We start from the raw sequence: 12,023 nt of genomic DNA, 5'->3' as shown, positions 1-12,023 counted from the left end.
TGAACCTCCTGGACGAGTATTTCGTTCGTTTTTATTCCCTTCGAAAAAAAAAAAGTAAAAGTAAAATAAAGTAAAATAGAAAAAAATAAATAACTAACGGAAATTGTTACTAGGGAGTATTCCGGATAAAAATATCTGTATCTAAATTTACTATTACTTTTTTTTCGTCAGTAATCACCGGATGGAATAAAAAAAAGTTTTTTTTTATCTAAAGTCATTAATTTACAAAAATTTACGCGACAAAGTAATTACTTAAGTAACCACAGATAAACAGCTCTCAGTCGATCAATAACAATTTAATCATCATAAAAAAGTACTTTTCATACTTAAGTTTTTTAAAATTTTATTTATCCAAGATTCTTAGAAAACTGTCATAAACATGAAGTATAGGTATTAAATATTCTTACACGGAGAGAAAAAAATGGAAATTTTTCCAATTTTATTCGGGGAAAATTCCTTTGTTGGCATTGTAAATTTTACTATGTCAACATATGGATTGTAACTATGTCACATGATAAATTTTGCTTTGTTACATAGGAGTTATTCCTATATTGAAAATGTAAATTTTCCCATATCAACATTGGAAAAATAACTATGTAACATAGGAACGAATCCAATGTTAACATGGGAATTTTCCCCATGTCGACATTGGAAAAATTCCTATATCAACATTGTTGGAATTCCTTTAATGCCATGGGAAATTCTCCAATGTCAACATGGGAAAAATTCCCTTGTTAACAAAGTAGAAATTTCCATGTATATAGAAGTAAAATATTTGTAAACTGATGTTTTTCTTACGTATTTTATTATGTAAATCAAAATTAATTAATTGAAAAGATGATTCTATAGGGGAAGGGAGTGGGGCAAAATGGGTCCCTTAAGAAAAAAATTTTCAAATCCTCAGTTTTTTTTACTTGTTTCACTTTTTTTTTACTCCTTTGCCAAGTATTGGATCTTAATTTGTTTTGTCCATTAAAAATAATAAATTAAAAAGTGTGGGGCAAAATGGTCCCCCCTCAAAAAATTTTAAAATGTGAGTTTTTCAGCTTGTATCACTTTTTTTTCCTTCTGTTGAGTTTCTGGTGTTAATTTGGTGTGTTTACCAAAATTAAAAAATCCTGAAAAGTTGGGTAAAACAGGCTCCCAAAAAAACTCAATGTATATTTGTTGCTTGATTTATGTTTTGAAACTTTTTGCTATGCATTTGGTATAAAAGAGAGTTGATAGTGAAGATTTGGACTTGAAAATAACTTAATTTAAAGTTTTCTATTGAATGACTACTCGATCATTTCTGATACAAAAGTTTTAGGAACACGTTTGGCTAAAAAATATTTTTCGTTTTTTAAGGTCTAGGCTGCTCATTTTAATCCCTTTCCCCGCCCAAATACTTTTCATGTTAAAAATTTTTGGGGTCCATTTTGCCTTCTCTTCCCCTACTCGTTTATATCAATCGAATTTATAAAAACATTTATTCATTGGTAGGTGCTACAAAAGAATTTTAATTAAATTACACAAAATTTTCTCGGAAACTTTGAAAAATTTTCGTAAGTGTTAAAACCTTCACACATCTTATTTTTTCGCTTTGAAGCCTAAGTGATAAAAATGACCAAAATATTTGGTATTTCAGTAATTTTAGCTTTTTGTGGACTTCTCCCATGCAACATAGCAATTTTTCCTATATTGCCATAGGAATTTTTCTCATGTCAACATGGATATTTTTACTAGGTAAATATAGGAATATTTACTATGTTGAAAATGGAATTTTTTCCTTTCCAACATGGGAAAAATTCCCATGCCAACATAGAAGAAATTACTCTAATAACATGGGAAAAATTCCTATACTGAAATGGTAAAAATACCCATGTCAATAAAGGAATTTCAGCAATGTTAAGAGAGCAATTTTTCCATTTCTACATAGAAATGTTTCCAATGACAGCATGGAAGATATTTCTATAATATATGGATAAAAATCCTATAAAATATGGTTACATTCCCATTTTTCCATGGTAAATGTCCCATGTTGATAAAGCAAAATTTGCCATATCAACAAGGGAATTTCTCCTAAGTATAATTGGAAAAATTCCCATGTTTTTTTCTCTGTGTACATAAAATTGTAATAAAAATGAATAAAAGTTTTTTATCAATAATTTCTATGGTCAAAATTTTTTTTTCTGGTTATTGGAATGTCAGCCAGGGTAAAAAAATATAATTTTCAGTCTATTGATAAGAATATAACATTTTATTGCATTTTATCGTTTAGAATGTTCAGCTCAAATATGCAACTCAGCAAGTATGTAGAAATTTTGGGTAACGATGCCACACGGGACTCGTTGATAGCGTAGTTCTCGTTAGTATATTGTCCCATGAGCTTTTCATCATCACATATCTAGATACATGCTCGGATAACTATATTTGTAGATACGAATGCAATTCAAATGGTTGTTGACTAACAGTTACCTGGGATATTGATTCCAACTTAAAGGTTTCAACTATTATGAGAGTGGTTAAAGGCACTATGCAAACATCCTAATATTTTTATTATACTGCAGTTTATTTTTAAATATTTTTTTAGGATAGATAAATAATGAATCGTATATTTGGTTGATTTTTTTTTGTGCAGGAAGTACTGCGCAGAGTGCGTATTCACGAAAAAATATATGCCAGAAAAATTGTTCGATTTGCGATCAGCGTAAAATTAAATGAAATTCAGTTAACTTTTGAAGATAGAAATGAAAAAGCCAGACACTTTTGGAGGTGTAAGTATAGAACAAAACTACCCTCAAGTTATATTTTTATATAATGAAAATGAAGTGTTTGATTCAAGCTGCAGCTTTCCTAAAATTTATGCAGGATCTTAATTACACTTATTTAAAAATACTTATAAAAAGCCAGACGCTTTTGTTAATGTTAAATAACAGCCAAACATTAAATAAATTTCACAATAGCTAAAGTAAGAATTACTATGAACAGTAATTAGCGTAAGAGAGAGAGAGTTTATCGGCAGCACGGTCGTCTGTAGGGTTCTTTACTGCCATTGGCTATTGTATAGTAGTAATACCCGGTATGACAACTAAACATTACAAATAGCACGTGATCTTTCAAAATATTTCATTGATATACTATTTTTTACGAGCGGTTATTTGATAAATTATTATTTATTTGTCTAGTTCTTAAACTTCTACTATACTTGACTACCTTTATAGTTTCTATGTTTCGACGTTAGATATAAATGAAAAAAAAAAAATAATTTTACTGTTATATATGTAGGGAAAGATAAAGCAAAATAGAAACATTAAAGAACATTTTTATTGCACACTTCAAAGTCGATTCGTTATTTTGTGATTAAAATAATTATTTTAACTCGAAAAACCAGTGCTGCCAATCGTTACAGACACTGAGAGAAAAGTGCAAGGTTGTGGTAACTAGAAAAAGATATGAAAAAACAGTAACCTTAACTAATATTTATAGTTTCTTGTACCATATCATAGTGCCCGAACCTATTTGAAAATGTTAATATAAACTAAGCATTAATAACATTTTTAACTTCCCACTAAGAAAATCGAGTTTTCATCAGATGTCGACGTTTTGAGGTCCTAGAAAGCTATTCTGATTATTCCTGGACGGACGTCCGTCCGTCCGTATGTGTGTGTGTATGTGTGTGTGTGTGCGTATGTATAACCGTGTGTGTTTGTGTGTGTAAGCTTTTTTTGTCCGACAATATCTTTGGACAGAATCAACCGATTTGAACGTACTTAGTGGCGATCGAAAGGGCTCACCAAAACTTATAGTTTATTAGATTCTGAGGTAGATCAGTCATGTTTACAAGTTATGCGATGAATAAAAATTAAAAATTTTTTTTGTTTTTAGTTTTTTGCGTATAATTTATAAACCACTTTCCCGATTCGTCTCAAAATGTAATCAGTTTTAAGTCTTGTTGAGCCTTTTCGATTGCCACCAAGAACGTTCAAATCGATTTATTCTATCCAAAGATATCGTCGGACAAAAATTATAATTTTTCAATGGAGGTATGTCTTAGTAGCCTAACAAATTTTTGAGCTCGAAGAGCTTATATTGAATATAAACTTATAATAATGCTCAAAAAATATTCCCGTTCGAGACTATTTGTAAAATATTTTAAAACTAATAGGATAGAAAAATTGAAAATTCCATACAAAGTCAGCGTAACTGGAAAAAATGTCATGCGTTGACCGTTGTCTGATTGTCGTCGATTGGTCAAGCATTGGCAATTAGTAATGGCCCAGACCTGGTAAATAGCAACAGCTGTTTTATTTTTTATCGAAATAGCGTTGTCCAATCGAAATGAGTTTCTATTAAAATTTTCGAATGTATATGTCATGGCATTATTGGTTTTATATCAGAATGTGACGTCCCGTACATAAAACGCCACTAATACGACGCTGCCGATAACTGGCCAATGAATGGCTACTTATGACTGGCCGATTAACGGTTTGCATCTTTGGGCCACTGTTGCTGAATTTCTCCGTGCACCGGTCCATAATTAATTCTTATTAAATTAAAAAATTTACTAATCGATTATTAAATATTTAAATAACTTATTATTATAGTTTTCTTTAATAAGTTTTAATTAAAAAAATTATGTAATTATAATAAAATAGTACTAAATTATCATTTTTTTTTCTAAATAATCGGAAATATTGATTCTAGTCGGGGAAATTTGTTACTCCGCATATATATATATATATATATATATATATATATATATATACATATATATATGTATATATATATAATTACGATCGATCAATTTCCGCGATTAACGCAGAACATCGATTTTTACATATTCCGTCTCTACCTCATTCGTAGAGACATTACATATTAGAAGATACACCGCTGAACAGCATACACGCATTCAAGTAATATTCATATTGTATACTTTCTCTTACTGTGTTAATTACGGTGGTTAAATAAAACATTTATTTAACATTATTAGTTGGTTTAAATAATTTATTTTAATATAATTCAATTGTACCCTTAACCACTAAATATATATATATATATATATATATATATATATATATATATATATATATATATATATATATATATATATATATATATTACGGTGCTTCGTTTCCGGCGAATGTACTTTTTTTGTTGCTCATCAAGCAAAATTTTGTTCTTTATGCTAAAACAAAAATTCCTGCCAAGTTTGAGCTCTTCATTCAGATCCTACGTACTTTTCATTTGATTTCCAAGATTTCCCATTTAAAATACACGTAAATTAAATTACTTTTTTTTTTTTAATTTTTTAATGCTCAGCATTTTGTGATATCGACTCGGTTTTGGTCGCAAATTGTAGGGCATTTGGTATTCTTCAAAAGTGCCCATAGTAACTTAGCTGTAATTCCAGCTGTTTCACTGATGTCCGCTGAGGAAGTCATTTTTCATATCAAATTGACCTTTATTGGTGTGCAGAACGTAAACCAATGAATGCACACGAAAAACGTGGATAGGAATTCGATAGGAAATTTTATTCCCTTCAAAAAAAGCCCTATGAGTCAAGTCGCTAAAGTCCATAGTTTCAGAGTTATAGGAGTTTTAATAATTTAAAAAATATAGTATTAAAAAAAAATGACAATTGCTATTTTATTTTTTAAATTATTAAATGCCCTACAACTTACGACCGAAACCGCATCTATATCATCAAACGCAGCTGAGTAATAGAAAATTAAAAAAAAAGTAATTTAATTTACGCGTATTTTAAATGGGAAATCTTGGAAATCAAATGGAAAGTACTTAGGATTGGAATTAAAAGATCAAACTTGGCAGGAATTTTTGTTTTAGCATAAAAAATAATATTTTGCTCGATGAGCATATATATATATATATATATATATATTAAAGAGGTTAACGTCACGAGCTCTCATAATTGCTTTAACAAAAAAAAAAAAAAAAAAGTTTGTTTTATTCAAAACGACTTTTTAATGTATAATATAGGTATAACTACGTACAATACAGTTTTAAAAGTAATATAAACAAATAATAAAATAAAAGACAACGAATGGCTTGGAGAAGCAAACACATGTCAGTATCGGTTATATTTGTCGGCTATTTGCCAATAAAACCAACAAAATGTTTAATGAAACTTTGCCGAGACGTTTATTGGCCAAACACCAACAATATAATAAATTATGACAAGAACACCAACTCATAATTTCAAGCGTCGATTACGCGTGCCGCTTGCCCGAAATTAATCGGCTTCATGTATTCGAGAAACGATTACTATCAACTATGGTTATGTATAGTACTACGTAACTAAAAACTCCCTCGCACAAACTATACCTTAACTGCTCTTTCAGCGACCATTCATCAATTATCTCGGGAATAATTTAATGTATAATTCCCACATTCAAAAATCTATAAATAATAATATTTATCATAAAAATAAATAATCATTTTATAGATTTTTCTTTATTTTTTATTTTTTTTTTAAATTTAAATAAATTATTTTTGTATTTTCAGCTCGGATTTACTGCGTAACTTGTCATCAAGTATTGAAAAGCTTAAATTTTTTTACGATACGTTGAATTATTGTAAATTTTTCATACCGTATGAATTCTGTTTTTGATACAGATATCAACCGGTCGTACGGAGGAAGATTGTGTTAGCAAATAAATTTAAAAAAATAAAAAAATTTAAATGTAAATAGAAAAACCGTAAAACCCATTATGAAAGAGTTAGTTCAGTTGCCGTTAATTGTATACAATTCGTTTGATCTATACCTTTTATATATATATATATATATATATATATATATATATATATATATATATATATATATGTATATATGTATGTAGATGTACCTATATGTAGGAATGCATATAAATGTATAACCAGAATTTTTGTTGCTATATTCACATATATCAGAAATATAACGAGATGTGATTGTTATTCGTAACATTGGTAGTTTTCCATTCAGAGCGAAGCTTCAGGCGCTTTATTCGTGATCGTCTATGAAAATCCATTTGAAATTTATTCCGAAATTTATTCAACTCAGTGTGAGTTAAGGTGTGCTCGTAAAAATCCCCAAGAAGTGAAGCCACGTCGTTGCTTTGAGTTATTCTGACCAATGTAACGACAACCATGCTAAAGCCAGACCACTAGAAAGTTCGCGACCTTCTCTTTACATAATCAAATTCCATCGAAAAAGCAACTTCATAGTGCATTGAGTTTTCAAATATGTAGCTACGAGAAAATCTCTCCATTCAATAATACTTGCTTGGAAATATATATTTATGCTTTTATACATTTAGACTTCCTCTATTTAATTTGTTTACTAAATAATCAACATTTACATGTTTTCTTGAGAGAAATATAAATAAAATAACATGAAATAAATATTGCTGAATAATTTTGAAAAGTAAAGGTACTTTTTATTGGTATATATAATTATTTAAATATTTTTATTTCAATAAAACTCTTTTAAATAGGAAAGGAAAAAAATTATTTTCAATGGTGTTTAAGAAATTGAATTTTTTTTTTAAATTATTTAGTAGAATTTTAGACGATAATTATATAGAAGTGGGGCTGCCTACGTTTTTTGCGATAAAAAAAAAAGTATTTGAGATATAGACTTCGTTTTAGTGCCATTTTTTCCAGCTTTTCGGCGGATTTATGAGAGCGTATTGACATTTATCCAAAAAACTTAGATAACATATTTTTTTTTTTTCACTATTTTATTCAAAATTTTGTAGTTTTTTTAGTTTTTCAATGGTATTCCATCCAAAACTATTTTCTGGGTTATTATCATATTTTTTTTCGTGAAGTACATTAAAAACTGAAGAAAATGGCGACCTTTTAGACATGTAATTGTTATGAAATAAGATAGAGAGGGGTAAAATGTATATTTTTTTTTTAAATCTGGGTAATTAGGACTATTACTTCAGAAAATTTTTAGGCTTTCTTTTAACTGTCACGATAAATGTTCGTAGTAGATTATAAACCGCTTTTCAAAATCAAATATATAAATAAATAAAGAAAATCATAAGTTACTATTTTCGTTACAAGTACATTTAATCCAGATAAGTAAATAGTTCATAATAATAAACATAAAAATAATAGATTTTTAATAAAATCTATAATTTAACATTTGGATTTGAATGAAAAAAAATCGAATTTAATGGTATTATAGCCGTAATTTAGAACATTAGAGAAGGGATGGGCGCGAATGACCTTAAAACAGTCTGAGAAGAAGCAAATCCTCGACAATCCGTTAGAGAGAAAGAAACCAGCAATTTCTTTCTTGCGGTAATCACACGAAACGAGCCCGACGCGGAAGCTCCGTAAAAAACCGCTTAAGTTCTGGAAACCAAGGCGATTCCTCCTTGCCCGAGTATCCTTTCGTGCTACTATTTTTAAGACTTTGCTCAGCTTAAATGTCACCCCGATCGTACACTCAGACCCTCTTTGCGTCTTGTCTCCTTACGACTTTCGTATGGCCTCTCTTTCAAATCTTCAACATATATATATATATATATATATATATATATATATATATATATATATATGTTTAGTGGTTAAAGGTAATATTAAATAAATATAATAAATAAATTATTTAAGCCAACTAATTATGGTAAATAAATATTTTTATTTAACAAACGAATGTAAAACAGTAAAAGTGAGAATACAAAAAAAATTTCTTAAACGCGTGCATGGAGTTCAGCGGTATAACTTATTGTGTATCTACCAATGAGGTAAAGACGGAAAACGAAAAAATCGATATTCGACGTAGATTGCCGAAATTAATCGATCGCTTTGCATTATAGCAACGCTACATTTATTGAAGTTATGAGGTTATAAGAAGTGTCAAAATAAAGCTTTTATGCTCACTTTTTATTCAACTGTCTTAAAAAATGATTTATTAACTATTAATAAATCTTTGTTATGATCTGGGTACCCCTGCCTTGGCCGTTCCAATGATTATCCGAAGTTGGGCCAAAACTGGGTGCTCCTGCCTTGGCCGTTCATTGGCAACCCAGACTTGGGCCAAGTTAGGATTACCCAAGTTTGGCAATACCTATGGTTTAATAAGTAGATCATAGAAAAGTATCTGTTAAACATTAGTAGGTTCATCCAGTAGCTACCGTTCAGACCCAGCAATCAGAAGGACGGGAGTGCGCGCCCAGAGCTCAGCAGGATTTTTACCGAGTCTTTTTCACATCATTTACCTCCCTTGGATAGTTTAAACGTTAATGATCATGAACTCTACGAGGTTAATAATAATAAAATTTTTTTTTAATTAAATTTATTTGTTTCGTCAATGTATGGGCCAGGTCCGGCAACCAGGACTGGCCCTGTGTTATCGTTCCAGGCTTCTACCAAGGCTAGGCCAAGGCTGGTTGACAAGGGTTAGCGTACTCCTAAAATAACTTTCCCGACTTTTTTAAAAGGAAACTTTAATTACTCTTGTGATTCAATGATATCAATTTAAAGCTTCATTTTCATTTACTTTTATCAGAAATTTATTTATCTATAACTTATTTTTTTATGTTTTAATTTATTTTATACAATCAACTTTTACACTGCTAATTAATTTTTAATATTTTCGGTAAAAACTTATCATTATTATTATATCTTGAAGATTATTTTTTGTTTTATTATCCAAATATTATTACTGGTAATGGAATAAAAGTAATATTCATTATTTTTAGTGTTACATTTAACTGATGCTTTAAATAGAAAAAAAAAATCACGTAAATTTTTTTTTCACACTTCAAGCGCAAAAGCGCTGAAGGTGCTTTAGTGGCGTTTGATTTTTTTCAGTCACCTTACTAACTTTCAATGATTTCTACACTTTTTAAAGTATATTATAATAGAGTGAAACTTATAACATAAAAAAAAAAATTTTTTTTAAATAATTATAAAACAACTTGAAGCTGATTCCTGAATAAGTTATTTTTAAAATAAATAATTAAGGGAAGTCGTGATATCAATCGATTATCTATCAAAAACCTAGTTGAATTATCTTGCTCTACCACCATTATTAAAAATAATATTTATTTTAAAAATTCATGAGTTATTTCTTAATGATATTAATTTTTATAAGTAAAATTATAAAATTACGGTTGTTGATTGCAAATAATAACGAACTAATAGATGTTTTAATTATTAGTTGTAAATAATTTTAATCGAAATGTTAAAATATTTTATAAATTAAAGCTTATGTTAATTAAAAAATAATGAATTATTATTTTGAAAAAACCATAATAATAAGTTGATTGAATGATTAATAAAAGTTAGATATATATTTCAGAGTTTTTATCTTCCATACTTGAAAATAATTCTGGCACGGGTCCTCCTCTATTATTTGACAGAGTGACAAGTGCCTCTTTTGGTGGTCATATAGTAGATGCTTAATTGCATGATGACTTTAATAATTTATTGAATTTTTTTTCTCGATATCAATAAACAAAAAGTATGTTATTAAATCAAAAAAGTAACTGATACTATTAACATGTAGTGATGCAAATAATAAAAATATTATTGTCAGTACTATTTTAGCTTGTTACGAGAACTGTTTTTTTTTATTTTTTTTTTTCAATTTCATAGTTATATTAACTATTTGGAATCAACTGAGTAGAAGTAGTTTCTGGTATTGTTTTAATTTATCAAAACAAACTATACAAATGTAACTGTCATTACTATTAAGTCTTAAGTTACTAAAACAAATTATTCATAGCTATGTCAACTGCTCAATATAAACTAAGCCAGAATAGTTACTGTAACTATTTTAATGTATTTAAACAAACCATGAATAAATTATTATAACTCCTGCGAAGGATAACGTCATAAAAACAAATTCTTCATGGTTTTATCAACTACTGACCATCAACTAGATTAAAACGGTTACTGATACTATTCTAATTTATTGCAGCAAACTACTCAAACACTTTTTTTTCTCTACTGCTAAAATTTAAGTTTTGATAACTCAATTATTATAGTTATATCTACTAATTCTTTTCCGCTGAGCCAAAATAGTTATCAACACTACTTTAATCTATTGAAACTCACAACAATATTATTATTGCCAGTACTGCTCAAGCTTCAGTTGCAATAACTTTTTTTTCCAAGTTATATCAACTACTCAACATCAACGAAGCCGAAGTAGTTGCTAATACTATTTTAATTTGTTAACGCAAACTATAAAATGTTGTTATTATTACTAGTACATCTTCAGCAGCGAAGACTATTTTTTCATAATTGTTATAACGAGGTAAAAATTGTTCGTAAAGAATAGTTGGTGTTGCTAATTTGTATTAGTTTTGAGCACTACCTTGCAGTACCCGTGACTACGAAAACTAGTTCAGAGAACTAATATTCAATACTTGTGACGTTGTAGTTCAGGCTACTATGCATTTTTCTCTCCGTGTGGAAGTTAAATTGAGACTAATAATTTGGGAAAGATATGATTTTTAGTTGCGGTATTATCTCATAGAGTAAACTAAACATAAACTAATGTAAGCAAAAATTTAGCAGGCAAGTAATGTACACACTGTTATATATTTATTTAGGTTCGTCAAAGGAGTGTTAGCTATTAAATTACGATGAGTATATACATATAATTAATTAATGTTTCCATTTGTGATGTACACATACAAATATATACCAATAAATATACATATGGACACATGTATACATCGAATTTAATGTATAAATATGCGTGCTGAGTCTGTTATATCATAATTAAATAATACTATATGGTGATTTTAATTAACAAATAGTAAATTGAAAATTATTAATATTTGTAAATCTATAAGCAAGTTATAAAATTTACAAAATATATTGCATACAAAAAATATTAATGTTTCAATTTTTATATTTTTCTGGTGAAAAGAATAATAAATAAATAAAAGAAAAAAAAGTATCCATGTTTATATACATACTTAAAGTTTAATTTAAGTAAAGTACTGAAATGATGATTATTTTTACAAGCTCTCAGGCATCGTAAAGCTTGACATTGCTATCGCGTCGCAACTCTACTC

Source organism: Microplitis demolitor, chromosome 8 (genome assembly GCF_026212275.2).
Source record: "Microplitis demolitor isolate Queensland-Clemson2020A chromosome 8, iyMicDemo2.1a, whole genome shotgun sequence".
NCBI classification, from domain to species: domain Eukaryota; kingdom Metazoa; phylum Arthropoda; class Insecta; order Hymenoptera; family Braconidae; genus Microplitis; species Microplitis demolitor.
This window is presented reverse-complemented; position numbering follows the sequence as displayed.